This window comes from Lupinus angustifolius, chromosome LG02, assembly GCF_001865875.1.
Source record: "Lupinus angustifolius cultivar Tanjil chromosome LG02, LupAngTanjil_v1.0, whole genome shotgun sequence".
NCBI classification, from domain to species: Eukaryota; Viridiplantae; Streptophyta; class Magnoliopsida; order Fabales; family Fabaceae; genus Lupinus; species Lupinus angustifolius.
In genome coordinates this window covers 12,934,256-12,950,200 of record NC_032010.1, presented here as the reverse complement: position 1 = coordinate 12,950,200, position 15,945 = coordinate 12,934,256, and the positions used below count along the sequence as shown (strand labels likewise).

The following is a 15,945-nucleotide window of genomic DNA, read 5'->3' as shown; positions in this document are numbered from 1 at the left end:
AAAAAAAAATATTCAAAATATAACAATAACAATGACATGAAAAAAATTTATATTAAAAACATTGAAATTATAATCTCTAATATCAATAACGTTTGTGATGTGATGAAGCGCCTCACAAAGTGACCTTCTTTTCTATGGTGGAAGAACTCTTAATTGTTTTGAGGTATTTCTTTGGCTCTTCCGCTACCATCTCTTCTAAGTTGTTGCTCCTCTTCCTCCTCACCACCCTCATCATCACTACCTTCATTACCATAAATATTGCATTTTTCTGGTTGTGATAACATTGTAGGACGATAAAATTCTTGTGACTCATATGTCGGCATTGACGTGTTTGAACATGTAGCAAAAATTGATAGTAGTGATCCTTGAAATTGAGAACTTTATCCCATTTGGTAGCTAGTTGAAAATGTTGTGGAAGCTCCATATGATTGTTTTTCGTGTAGATGAGGTGGTGGTATTTGTGCATATTGGTGAACCTCTATTTGACTTGAACTTGATGTTGAGGTTCAGACTCGTATGTTGGTATATTGAAATGTTGGGTAGGTGAAGCTCGAGATCAGAAAATGTTGAAGGCTGTTGGATTTAACTCTTCCAATATCTTCACCAAATCATTATACACAAAATGGACATAATTGATAGTTGGAATGAGATTGTTGTAAGACTGAGGAGCATCAGTTCTTTCAATAAGTTCGTTTGCAAAGTGGAACTGCAAAAAATGCATAAGAAGTTTAGTTATTGAATGAAATAAATTAAAAAATATATATTTATTTGAAAAACCTTATTGTTCCAATAGAATATGCCCTATCTGGCGAGATATAACTCATTGTCCTTTGTAAATACCATTGCATATATTGTGAGTAGTGATACAAAGGTTCAGCATCAGGAATACCATTTACCATACACAATTCCCGACTATCCCACATTTGAATTCAAACTTCATGTTACTGTGGCCAATTTTATTCATTCTTGCCCCGTTAGTCCATCTTGTGGAGTTTGTTGAAGTTAGGTGGATCTTGTGGGATTGGTTATTGCAGTCCAAATTGTCTCATGATCCGATCGGCAACATGCCATTCGATTGTTGCCAAACAGCTCAACGGCACACGTGCTCGACAAATATCAAGGATTTGTCCCCTAATATTCATTGTTCTGTAAGGGGTCTAGACAAATTGGAAAAAATTTGAAATTGGTGGTTAGCAAATGGAGGAAAAAATACATAATAAAATAATATTTAGGAAATGGAGAGAAATAAATTACTATTTGAACTTGTTTGATCAAAGCGCAAGCAGTCTAACATTGCACGAAGGATGTTGGCTACATGCCTAAGATTGTTACTCGTCATAAGATGTTGTGACCACCTTTTTAACATAATTAAAAAAAGTTAGTATATAAATTCAATTTATAGTATATAAAAAATTAAATTACTATATAAGTTAAATTAAAGTAAACTAATATACAACAAATGATACATTTTTACCAACAGATAAACATGTACTATGTTGTCATGCAGTCTTGGTGTTGCAGGATAGAGTCCTCGGCTGAAGTAGTAACATGCATCCTTCAACCTCTTTTTTCCCCTTAATTGTTGTTGCATGACAAGGTCCTCGATATAGACAACCCAATACAACTGATCCTCAACTGTATTTGAATGTCTCTGATATATCATCTAGTAAAGGTAGATACATCAGGTGGACTCTAGACCGTCATGTATCTGGCATGAGGAATCCTCCTATTATTCTGAGAATGAACGCTCTAGCATATTATTCTACCACTTCCTCTTTAGAATCTTCTAGAAGTTCCTAGTAGATGCTTTCAAGCAAGAAAGTTGTAAATTTTACCCCATTAAATGTCTATCTGTTGGGATAACATACAAACATCTTCCCAATCCATAGTGGTGTCTCCGGTAATAGCTTTCCCATCAATGGAAATTTCAAGCTGATATGCAACAACTTCTAGTGTGATCGTGCAATCTGCAATAGGATAATGGAAAGTATGTGTTTCTGGCCTCTATATCTCAACGGTTGTTGTTAAGAGATGATTGCTAATATCAACTCCTTGATATCTAATATGTTGGCGAAAATAGTTTTACAAATAAGTGGCAACACTCTTTCGGAAGGGAGAGATTGCTAGAATTTGTATCTAGCACGAAATGTGATATCTTCACCACTCCATATAGAACTAGATACATGTTTATCTTGATGTTTCAATAAAGAGGTGTTGAAAATGCCGGAACTAAAGTGTTCCATTGTTTAGAATAATAATATGAGAGTGAAAATAGTTTGTGTAGATAATTATAGAGAATGTGAGAGAATATATGTATGGAAAATACGAGTGGAATATATGAGAACTCGTGTAAGTGTAAGTGGAATGGGGAAGGAGAGTGTTATTTAAAGGGATTAGGGCTTGGGAATCATGGATTCAATCCACAATTTTTCTACAGGAAAAAACCAAAGTCGTTGCTGCCACCCACGACTTTGGAGAAATCTAATTCCCTAGGAAAGTGAACCTATGGTTGGCAGCAACAAGTTCTAGTCCTGATTTTTCCATGAATCTGATTCCTTGTGGATGCATTGCTCATTCAATCCTCATTTCTAATCATTTTAATATACATGCATTTACTCTTTATTTTGTACATTGATTCTTACATATTTTGTGTCAGAAAATGCATTTTCTATGACAAAAGGCATGCATTGGTTCTTACATGAAAACATTAATACACTACATGCATTGGATGCATGCATTTCAATACCCACATGCATTGGTTTGTGTCATAATACACTAATATACTAATACGAATAATACAGTAATATACTAATACACCAACATGAATATTAAACCAATACACTAACTGTAGTAATTAAATATAGGTTAGTATTAATACACTAATATTTTACTTATGGAATTTAAAGATAGGTTAATATTTTAGTTAATAAAGCTTATTTGAATAATACACTTATATACTCACTACATTAACTATACTAATTATTTTCAAATGTCCTAGTGAATACACTAAAGTAACATTAACCAAGAATTGCATTGGTTTGAATATGTACACGTGTTGATTACCTTGTGTCATAAAATACATGCATTGGTCATTCATTGTTTGTCTTTACATTGGTCATTCAATTTTTGTCTTTCAAAATGGTCATTGTAAAAGAATCTGATTCATTGTGTCATAAAATGTATACATTGGTCATTCATTGTATGTGTCATCACATGTATACATTGGTCATTCATTGTTTGTGTCTTCAAATGCATGCATTGGTCATTCATTGTTTGTGTCATAAAATACATTTCTACACTAACTAATATACTATTATACTAATACACTAATATGAATAATACATCATTAAACCAACTATAGTAATTAAATATAGGTTAGTATTAATGCACTAATAGAATTTAGGTATATTTTACTTGAAAAATATATTAATATTTTACTTAAGGAATTCAGAGATAGGTTAATATGTCAGTTAAAGAATTTAGATATAGGCTAATATTTAGTTAATAAAGCTTATTCGAATAATATACTAATACACTAACTACACTAACTATACTACCTATTTTCAATTGTCTTAGTGAATGCATTAAAGTAACATTGACCATGAATCACATTGGTTTGAATATGTACATGCATTGATTACCTTGTGTCATAAAATGCATGCATTTATCATTCATTGTTTGACTTTGCATTGTTCATTTATTGGTTAATCATTTTTGTCTTTGAAATGGTCATTGTAAGAGAATCTGATTCCTGTGTCATAAAATGCATGCATTGGTCATTCATTGTTTATATCATAAAATGCATATATTGGTCATTGATTGGTCAAAAAACTTGAAGTGAAGGCAAGAAACACGACCAGGTCGTGCTTGGGCCCACGACCCTATATAAATTGAAGACATTGCATCATTGATATAGAGAGCAACATGCCCAGGTCGTGCCAACACGCACGGCATGCCACCACCCACGGTCATGCCTCATCACCCACAGTCGAGGATGGCCAACCCGCTAGAAACCAACCCTTTCTATACCACAATCCACGGTCAGGCCGTGTCTCACACCCATGGTCGTGCTATATTCAATAAACTCTAGTTTCCAATCCTATTTCATTTTGTACCATAAAATGTACTACTCAATTAAATAAACAATGATTTAAAAAAAATTCATACACAATAATATAATATTACGTTACTAAATACTACATTTACTATTCATTATTATCGGGTTTTCTAGAACTCTCACCCAATTTCCTCATTCATAATGAACATTTCTACCTGTTATGGCCTTTTGTCCTACACCATCCACATTTTTGTAATATGTTGAGATTGAACTTCATCAATTTCATTATGTCTCCGTGTAGTTTTTGGTCTTCTAGTACATTTCCTATGCATAACAAGGTTATGAATGAATGAGGGTCCTGGATAAGGTATTCTTCATTACAGATTGGTTGAAACTTATGTCCATAGACCTTCAAAATATTATCTAAAAGATAAATTGGTGAAATAAATTTCCCACAATATAAATTCATTGTTGAAATTGTAGCAATTGCTTGAGAAGGACAATCTCAATAATTGAAACTCTCTGCGGTCACATCAATTTTCAGTTAGTTTCACAGTATACAATCTTGAATGTCGAGCACGAGATGTATAAGCAACTTCAACTTCGGTTACCCTGCCTCCCTTGAAAAACTACGAACAAGTTGACCTGTAGTTAGAAGCTAATTTTCTTTGATCACATTTGTCAACTCTTTGCAGTATATATGCCCGACCTTAATCATGTTAATGAATTCATCTTTATGATCAACAAACCATGAAATTAGCCTGTTATATGGACAAGGGACATAATGGGGAGAGCTCTAGATCATTTCAAAACACTGTTAATGCATTCTGCAAGGTTGGTAATCATATGGTCATATTGTCTCCCTTCATCGTAAGAGTGAGTCCATATTTTTTTAGTGATCTGGTCCAACCATGCTCCTTCCCTTAGAATTTTTTCATGCAGCACACTAAGCATCCGCTCAATGTGGTCGCATCAACTCATATTCTACAAAAAAAAAATGTAATTAATTAATAAAACTATAATATATATAAAACATTAACAAATAAAAATAAAAGGCATACCCATTTGAAAAATTTATCTTTAAGATCAGAATCTCGAAACTCCTTGTTGAAATTGCTGGCAAGATGACGAATACAATAATTTAGTTGAGTATTACACCATCCAGACGGCTCGGTATGAAGTGCAACCAACAATCTTATACCCCTATGTGATATTACACTTATGTTCAGTTGTGGGTAACAAAAGTTCAAAGGTTTTAAAAAACCACTTCCAGGCTTCATTCATTTCTCCTTCAATAATGACAAATGCAACCGGAAAGAGACGCTTCTGACCATCTTGTGAACTTACAATTAGCAATATTCCAATATATTTGCTGGTAAAACATGTCCCATCAACTTATAGAATTGGTTTGCAATATGCAAACCCTTCAATGCATGGCTTAAAAGCCCAGAATACCCTATCAAGAATGAAACCATTAGTGTCTTCAATACCATCCACAAAGTGATGAGATGCTTCGTAACAGACAATTGTACCTGAGGCAATGTTCTAGACAAGGTTCACCAAACATGGTAAGTCATTGCATGTACCCTCCCAATCACCATAAGTTTGTCTCATTGCTAATTTCTTCGTAGTCCAAGCCTTTTATAGGTCATGGTTTATCCAAAATGACTTTCAACTTCTTTCACAAGCGTCTTAATTGGTATACCGGGATCTTCAGATATCAAATTAATAATAAAGTTTGAAATAAATGACTAGTTTAGTTTGGTATGGTCTTGAAAAACAACAGTAGATATACAAGTATGCCTTCCATTAATTTTCTTAATTTCCCAAACACCACACTTTACATTAAAAGATGCATGAATTCACCATTCACATCCTACACCGAAATGTTTACAATGACCAACATATCTATCTGGCTGTGACTTTACAACAGTATAGTCAAATGATTTATGAATATGAAATTGTTTAATTGCATCCAATGTTGCTTCTTTAGACTTAAATTGCATGCCAACAAATAAATCATTCTCATTCCTTAAAGTAGTTGATCCTAGTCGATGGTCATGACCAGCCTGAGAATTAATATCACAAAAAAAACATGGTGGAGTAGCATATGTTATTTTACTGTCTGGTTGACTATTACCAATCTCAACATCGTCCTCCTCATCCTCATCATCATCACCATGTAACTCAATCTCATTCTCATCCTTGTAATCACTAACAATGTCTCTTATGATAGCCATCTATATCAAAGAACAAATTTTAAATATCATATGTAATATTAATAATAATAATAATAATAATAATAATAATAATAATAATAATACTTGTAGTTATGGAAATAATATAGTTACCTTAAGATAAGTAAGGAAGAGAAATAAATAACTAGGAAGAAACATGAAAGATGAGCAAGGAATATAAGGAAGTAAGTAGGAAGAGTGCGTATGTGATGTGTTTGCTAAAAATGATGTTTTGTCACAAATGTTTCAGCCAATATGTATAGAATTTAGTACTCGTAAACCTATCCACGACTCAAGAAAATGGTGCACCATATCCACTGTTTATGTGGATCTCGTGGAATCCATCCATGACTCACTTCTGGTGGAAAAATATTTAAATGGACTTGTGCTTTGTAGGCATGAGTCCAGGTGAGTGCAAGTATAAATAAATGACTTATGCATGTCAGGCACGAGTTCAACAAAAAATAGACTACCTGATAATATTTCAAAAAAGTTACACCAGAATTGTAACAAAAAAGTCAAATTATCCTAGTAGTGTAAATTTTCCATTCCTGATGCATTAACAAAAAAGTCAAATTATCGCATTATTCCTTTTTTTCCAATTGTTTGGGTTTCTATTCATTAACCTTATATCAGTTTTAGAAGTCCTATAAATTATCAAAAATAGATTACTATTTCGTACCCCCTTCAAATAAATAGCTAATGTAATTGTATTAAATATACCATGTCCATATTAATTAGAAATTATAAATTTCAAACATCTAACGTTTGTCACCACATTTCTAACTTCCTATTTAATTCTTTGCTTAAGTATCCCACTAAGACAATATCATCCAAAAAGAGCATGAAATGTGACACTTGTTCATGGATATGCTCACTAAGCGCATCCAAGACCAGTGTAAACAAAAATGGGTTTAAAGTTGACCTTTGTTGTAGTCATATGACAATAGAAAAATCTTATGAGACTCCGTCTTGTGTTCTCGCATTGGTCTTCACCCCATCATACAAATCATTAATTGCTCGTGTATAGGAAATATAAACACCTTTTTTCTAGAGCCTTCCATAAAACCTCTATAGATAGCTTATCATACGCCTTCTACAAATCAATGAAGACCATGTGCACATCCCTTTGGTTCCTTCAGTATATTTCCATCAATTGATGTAGCAAATATATAGCTTCCATGGTCGACCTTTCTAGTGAAAAACTAAATTGATTTTATATGATATTCATCTCTTGTGTCAAACTCCACTCATTTATTCTCTTTCATAGCTTCATAATATGACTCATGAGGTTAATCCCCATAGAGTTTGCAGAATTCTGTTTGTCGCTCTAGTTCTTATTAATAGGGATTAAGATGTTTTTGTTCTTCTCATCTAACATCTTCTTAGACTTCATTATCTCATTAAACGACTTTGTGAGTCATCTAATGCCTTGCTCTCTTGGAACCTTCTTGGCCTCAATACGTATATTGTTTGGTCTAACAGTTTTGTCATTCTCCATCATTTTCAAAGCTTCTTTCACTTCCAACTCCCAAATTCTATGATGTAAAATATAATTTTGATCTTCTTTTTTGTGTATAGTTTATCATAAAGCAATGAATCATGTCCCTCATTGGAAAGCTTGTGTAAATAGTTATTTTGTCTTTCCTTCACCAAGACTTTTCCATCTTTGTCTCTTTAATGCATTTAACTTGATTTTAGTCTCCGACCCTTTGTAAATATGTAGACACTTCTCTCCCATCCTTTGTACATACATATTTGTATAACTCATCATACACTTTATCTTTAGTTCCATATACCACTTTCTTGCTCTCTTTCTTAGCTCACTTGTTTTTTTCCCAACATTTATAATTTGACCATGATTTATAGCATTCCATTTTTACCTTAATTTTTTCTTGGATACTTTTGTCACACCACCATATCAAATAATAATGCCTTATTTGGAATGATATTACTATGACAGAATAGTCAAATAACAGCGCTTAAAATTGTCATTTAACAGTGCTTTTGGGGCGCTTTTTATGTGATCGTACTAGAACATGAGGTTATATTCAACAACGCTTTTTGAAGCACTGTAGAAAGTAAAAATTTAATAGCATTCGCTGAAGCGAGTGCTGTTAAATGTCTACTTTCTAAATAAGACAGTATATGTCAGATATTCTATCAAACAAATGAAAAACGTGTCCAACTCCACCACTTACAATAGATTTGTTAAATCACCAATGACTTCAGCTACATTCAACCTTAACAAATTCTAATATTGTAAAATAACATATTAGTAATGAGATCTTATGCAAATTGTTAATTCTTTCTCCTCCAATATGCAAGTCCTTACATAGTATTCAGGTGTTCCTCCATGATCAATGCAAGCTGCAAATACAAATAAAAAAATGGTATCTTTAAACAAATTGCAGAAGTTATGAAAAAACTATAAAATTAGCAGCAATTGAGAAAGAACATTTACCATTATACTCAAACCTTGTGTTTTAAACCAGTGAACCATAGCAAAAAATCTTGAACGTCATAGTTGTGTAACTTCACAACAAATAAAAATCACACTATTAGTGAAATGTTCCCACCAAATTGATCATAAATAAACTAATTATTTTAAAAAAATAACGATTCAAATGCCTCAAAGACTTGTTATTTATGGTGTAAATGTAAGCATCAAGACTGAATCAAAAAGAAATAAATGAGCTAAAATAAGATAACGATTTACCTTATGCTTGAAGAGAGAAACCAAAAAACTGATAACTTGCTAGAAGAGAGAAACTAAAAACAAAAGAGAAAGAAATTATCTCATGGAGAAGAAGAAGAGTAAGAGAAATAATAAACATAATGAATGTATACTATTTTGTGCAAGGTTTTGTTTTTAAATTTGAAAAGATTCTCACTCACTAAAACAAACGTTTAACAACGCTCACTAAAGAAGTATTATTAAATATATGAATGTATGACCTTTAATAGCGCTCACTGAAACAAACATGTTAAATGTGTAACTTTTAACAATGCTCACTGAAGACATTGAAGAAGTGATGTTAAATATATGAATATATGACCTTTAACAGTGCTAACTGAAGCAATCATTGTTAAATGTGTGATAAACAACAATGCTCATTTCATTAAGTGTTGTAAATCTTTGACCCATACATTCAATAATGTTCATTGAAGCAAACGTTGTTAAATGTATATCCACCTATCATATTTAACAGCCCTTACTTCACTAAATACTGTTAATTCTCTTCCACCTTGCATTTAACGGCATTCAACGCATGAACGTTGTTCAATGGACATTGTTAAATATCAATTCTGGCATAGTGTATATTACTCACATATGCAACCTTATAATTATATATATTTACTATCAGGTGTGTACATATGATCCGACCAAATATTAATCTTCTTTTGGACTGATTAATACTCTATAGATACATGTACTCACTAACATTCAACATTTTTCATGAGCAATCTATATAAAAGAGGTTAGTCTAACAACTTCTAGTTCACTTGAAATTTTAAACAAATTTATAATAAAAATATAAATAATTATTTGAATTCTTATGGAATACTTAATCCAAAATAAATATTATATATTTCCGGTACGTTTCCTAATCATGAGCATCCCATAAAAAAATATTTATTTCCATCTTCACTACAATGTTACAGTAGTGGCCTAGTGTACATTTCCTCCAACTGTTACAGTAGTGGCCTAGTGTACATTTCCTCCAACTGTTTTTGGGTTTGATTCCAAGGATGTGCTCATATTGTGTTTTTTTCACATTTAAAAAAATGTAAGTGAAGGAATTTTAAAAATAGCCACTATACGGAGTGGTACGAATCAAACAGGGCCCAGCCGTACAGGTATATAGTTGTCCAACACTTCGATCAATAGACCAAGAAGCATGCTAGTTGTGCTACGAATTCTAAAATATTTATGCCAAAATGTTCTGTGGGTTGTGTCTATTTCTACTTAAAAATACGATGAGTGTTCAAACTGTGACCAAAAACTTGAACCACACAATAATGCATTACAAAGAATTGCCATGTGATCATAGGCATTACTAAAATCTAGATCTTGATCACTCCAAACAATTACCACACCATTGTTTCATGAATTTGAAAAATATAGTGAAATTTAACCAAAGTTATATTTTAATTTTTTTTGTATTACCAATGATATTCCCTCACCCTTTTGGGCAAGAAACTAATCAATTTCGAGGTTAGTGGTTGTCCTCCAACAAGTGTCACTCTCATGAATTGAATCATTGACATTTTGGTCATCTGCTAGATCTAGCAGAGTCTTACACAACTAGACTCAGTGGTGGATCTTGACCTAAAGTTTAAAAGGGAAAACAATATTTAATTATCATTTATAATTAAGATTAATTGAGTAACAAAAAATATAAAGAAATATAAATAATTATTTTAAAGTTTCAAAATAACATATTAATTGTAAATAATAATAACTAATAATTAAAGGCATTAAAGAAAAATGTACATTAATTTAAAGTGTATCACTCTTTGTTAAAAACTTCAATTCATGAATGATTGAATTAAGGGTAAAATTTTCAGCTATTTATTTTTCAATATAAATTACCATGTTATCTACAAGAAATTCATCTTCTATTTTACTACATAGTTTTGTTTGATTGTCTTCATTATTGAAAATGATATTCCTATAGTAGCTAAACCAGATTAGTTAAGATAAGATTAATAATTCGATCAACAAATAATATCCATTCACTTTTCTCGTATCAACAAAGTTACACTTAATTTAGAGATGATTGATAGATTTTCCAACTTGAATAGCTAACGACATCAACAATGAAATGTTGAAATCGATATCTGAAGTAAATCTTTTGTTAAACTCGCATTGACATCCATAGGGTAGAATTTTTGCAACAAAATATGAAGAATATCTTTGCTCCTGACCTTGGCACGGTTTTGGTGAAGACACCAACATCACCAAAAAGAAGAAAAGGAAGAATACTTATGAAGACAAAGAAGACAAAGCTTCAAGACAAATTAGTCTAAGTCTAAATAGGTACTTTTATCTTATACTCTCGAATATACAATAGTAGTAATGCTCCAACTATTTTTTAAGAAAATTGAAACACTTCAAGTATAAACAAAACAATTTTCACAAATAATGTATAACATGTTACTGTATCTAAGTAACAGGTTAATAAGTGAGAAAACCAGTTACCAAATAAAAACTTTGTAGGGTAATCTATTACTGATGTGACTAACAAATTATCTAGTTTTAGCAAAGTTGAGTAATCGATTACTCTAATTAAATTTAGATGTCCAGTTGGACAGAGAGTTTGGATAATCGATTACTCAAGGCTGTAATCGATTACTGAGAGTTGTTGCATCATTTTTCAGATTTCAAAATGAATGGTTTTCATTCCAATCAATTCCTACCCTTTCAAAGAGGTGTTATGGCTAGTTGGAAAGCCTATTTAAAGGCATTGAAACTCAGAATCAAATCATAACTCTTACACAATCTTCTCACAAACTTTCAAACATAATTCTGAAATTTCTCTGAAATATTTTCTGCACTTTTTGCAACTTGTTCTTAAACTTTCAAAGTGAATTTTATGAGTTACTTGAAGTAAAGTGTTTCAAAAGTTTTATAAACTTATAAGAGCATTATTACTTAGTATACAAAGAGTTATCGGATTGCAAGTGATATCACATTTCAAACTTGTAAAGGTAATCCTGCCATTGTTGTAAATTCTTCATTGACATTGCAGAATTCTTTCTTTCACAAGGGTGTGATAAGAAAGGGGATAGAGTCATTTGGAAAGGGTGTTTTCCAAGAGTGACATAAGTATTAGTGAGTGAGTAAGATATATAGAGGTCTCAGGGTGAGATATTGTAATTACAACTCATAATATTTAGTGACGAAATCTCTTGTGCTGCAAGAGTACTAGACGTAGCCTTTGGTGGACAAGAAGGTGAACCAGTATAAAATCTCGGTGTACTCTCTTCTTCTTTATCTCTTAATTTTTACATGTTAATTTTTTACATAATTTTTCCGCTGTACTTAATTCTTGATTTTGCAGAAAAAGTGGTCATACTTTTAAGTCAACTAATTCACCCTCCCTCTTAGTTGCAATCTTAGTCTTACAGAAAATACATATGTTATTAATATTAAATTATATATAAAATTCATAGAATCTTAGGACTTTTGCTGCAAAGTCTGACAAATGCAATATCTCATCCTATAATATATTTCATAAGTGGGAAATCATTTATGAACTCAAATTAAGTAAAAGTATTATAAGCAATATCAACATCTATACATGTAAATAAATTTATCTATTATCTATAATTTTTAGAAGGACCACACAATTTAAAAAAGATAAAAAAATAATTGCAAAATAGTAAAAAAAAATTAAAAAGAAACTACTAGAAAAATATATTTATAAAAGATAAAAAAATAGTTGAAAAATCCAAGGGAAAATTGCCCCCATCTATCTCAACTAAGCTTCACATCTGACTAGACCAACACCTTATTGGTAGTTGTATTTTAAGTCATGTACACTAAATTGATCCAAACTACATTATAATACCGAAATCATGAAATTTTTTATCATGGATGATCATAAATAAGAAACTAGAGTAAACACAAGAAGAATGAATATATCATTGTATAATCAAGTCATTCATGTCAAACCACCAAGAAGGAATAGAGAGTGGAAGTGTATCTGAAAATAACATACCTATACATTTAAACATTACAAGTTTGATCCGAAAGTGCTATGAAAATTATATAACTATATGACATAGTAATCATATTGCATCCATTGGCACCATGCTTGCTTCACAATCAAGCAACAATTTTGAGAGAACACCTTTTATTGGCCAAGCCATTGAAAACCGGTGCGCCAAAGGCCCAAATTGACTCGGTCATTGGCCTATAGAATGATTTTCCCAAGGTCAACATTGGCAATGTCAACACTCATGTGTTGTGTGAACACAAGATACAGTTAGAGTGCAGCTTGGCTCGACCACGATTTCATGAGTCTCGGTCATAAAAAAGCCATCTTAGTCAGAAGAATACTTGGCACGGCCTCTGCTAAGTTACCTCGGCCACGAGCTTGGCCAAGGACCAACAAACCTTGGTCATGACATTGGCCAGATGCACAAACATCAGGGTCAGTAAGCAACATCTTCGCACATAGGCAAGGCCAATGCTAAGTCAACAAGAGTTACTTACCATACAAGTTATCTTCTTTGTGTAGATATTTTGAGTTAGTTACTTCTTTATAAGGAAGTTTTTCATTAATTTTGTAATGTAATCTTCACAATCTTATAACAAGAAATATATCATAAGGTTATTCATCTTCTTCCTTCTTGTCTTTCTAGTTTTTGGGTTTGAGCATGTCCAGCTCCAAACACCAGCATCTTCTTTTCTGATATGATATTAGAGCTCTTTCAAGATCTATGCTACATTCAATGAGTGAAAATTCTTCTTTCACAAGCCTACCTAATACTCTCAATCAAACCATTGATCATTCTCAAGATCAGTCATCACCTTTCTATGTAAATCCCTCTGAAAATTCAGCCATAGCCCTTGTATCACCTCTACTCAGTGGGGACAATTACCACCAATGATCAAGATCCATGAAGATGAGCTTGTTTTCAAAGCATGAGTTAGGATTTTTTATGGAATCATTCAAATTCCATAAAGAACAGAGACATTATATCAGGCATGGGAGAGAGTGAATAACAAAGTAACATCTTGGATTTCAAGATCTGTCCCACCTTCTATTGCTCAGAGTATCTTGTAGATTGATAGAGCATATGAGGTATGGGATGTGTTGAGGGAAAGATTCTCTCATGGCAATTTATTTTGTATAGTAAAGTTGCAAGAATCTATTGCAAGTTTTAGACAAGGAGAGTTAAGTGTGTCAACTACTTGACTGAGTTGAAAATAATGTCGGATGAGCTTGATAACTTTATGTCTTGTCCCATATGCTCTTATGAGATTCCATGTATTTGTAGTGCTCTAGTTGATGCAATTGTGCACATAACAGAGGACAAAGTTATTAGATTTTTAAGGGGGTTGAATGATGGTTACGTTGGTGTAAGATCTTAAATCATGTTGATTGAGCCCTTACTTAACATGAGTAGAGTTTTCTCATTGGTTGTCCAGCAAGAAAGGCAACTTACTGGTCAATAATTTGATGCCAAAGCAATGGCAATGGGAACTAATTAGAGGAGAGGAGGTTTTTCTAGTAGAGGATCTAATCCAGGGAGAAGCATAGGAGGTAACTTTGGAAGAGATTCCTCAAATCAAAGCAATTATGGAAGAGGAAACCAAGGATGAATGAACAAACTTTCTTTGGGAAGAGGTGTGAATTCAACAAAATTTTGCACTAATTGCCAAAGGAATGGTAACACAATTGAAACATGTTATAGGATTCATGGATTTCCAGCTAATTTTCAATCCACAAGAAATGTACAAGACAATTCAACTATGGTTTGTGATCCAGAAATAAGTAAAGATCCATGTGAAGCTCAGAAAAGGATGATACAGTCTTTGGCTTAAGCCAAAAACAATATGAAAGACTGATGCATATGCTACGACAATCAAAGACATCCTCTTCTTCTAGTCAAAGCAACATCTTGAGTGCAAGCACAACACCTCCTACTGTCAAAGATGAGGATACATAAGGCAATCTTGGTGCCCAATGTCAATATGTATCTTGGATTTTATATAGTGGTGCCATTGCATATATCTCAATAAGATCAAACCAATTATGGTCAATCTTCCAAATGGTTTTGCAATAATTGCATATATCTCAGGAACCATTCCTCTAAACCAAAACTTATCCATACACAATGTCCGCTATTTGCCTAGTGTTTTTTTACAATCTTCTTTACATACCAAAATTTACCTCAAACTCATCCTGCATTTTGTCATTTGATGCATTATGTTGTAAAATCCATGAAATAGATTCTTTTAGGATGATTAGTACATCTAGGATTACACATGGCCTCTATGTGTTGAAGACTTAGGTACCAACTGAAAGTAATGTCAAGAGGAGCACTTTGGAAAGCTTGTCCACTATGTGTTTTGATGAGGACAATATGTGTTTCATAAGAGCTTGAAGATCATCAACAAATCAACGTGCTTAAGCCTCAAGATTGGTATTAGACTTAGACTAGTAATTAGTTTAGGTTGAGTCTAAGGCTTAGGTAAACTCAATACATGTCTCATATACATAATTCGTTAAATCATTTCATTTTGAGATATGTCATTCATAATATGTTCATGCATAATATATATACATGTTATCTGTGCATCTTAGGCATAAACTTAGTGTTGAACATGTATAAGTTAAGTGCATAACGTATTTGAGTATTGCAATTTAAAAATACACTTAGAAATATGCAGTTAATCGATTAAGGTAAGTTTTAATCGATTAACATAAGTTTTTGAAAAGCAGTTGGAACAGAAAACTTGGAAAACCGAATCAGTTACAATTTTGTATCTCGTTACTCGATTAACCAAGGATTTAATCGATTAACTGAGCTGCAGAATAGTTTCTTTATAAGCTGCGTTTTCATAACTCAAGCCATAACTTGCACGTTAGATTTTAAGAGAGTTAGAGCATATTTTCGTGTTAATTTCTGCAT

The 15,945-nt window shown here is 32.4% G+C and overlaps 1 long non-coding RNA gene across 1 annotated transcript in view; it reads right to left on the bottom strand.

The window, feature by feature from the left end:
- LOC109329014 overlaps positions 227-15,945 on the bottom strand; it is a 20,564-nt gene continuing 4,845 nt past the window's right edge. Inside the window, exons 2-3 of the long non-coding RNA XR_002105504.1 lie at positions 14,904-14,911; positions 227-237 (exon numbers count right to left, since the gene is read on the bottom strand). This is a non-coding gene — a long non-coding RNA (uncharacterized LOC109329014). The remainder of the gene's footprint in view (positions 238-14,903; positions 14,912-15,945) is intronic.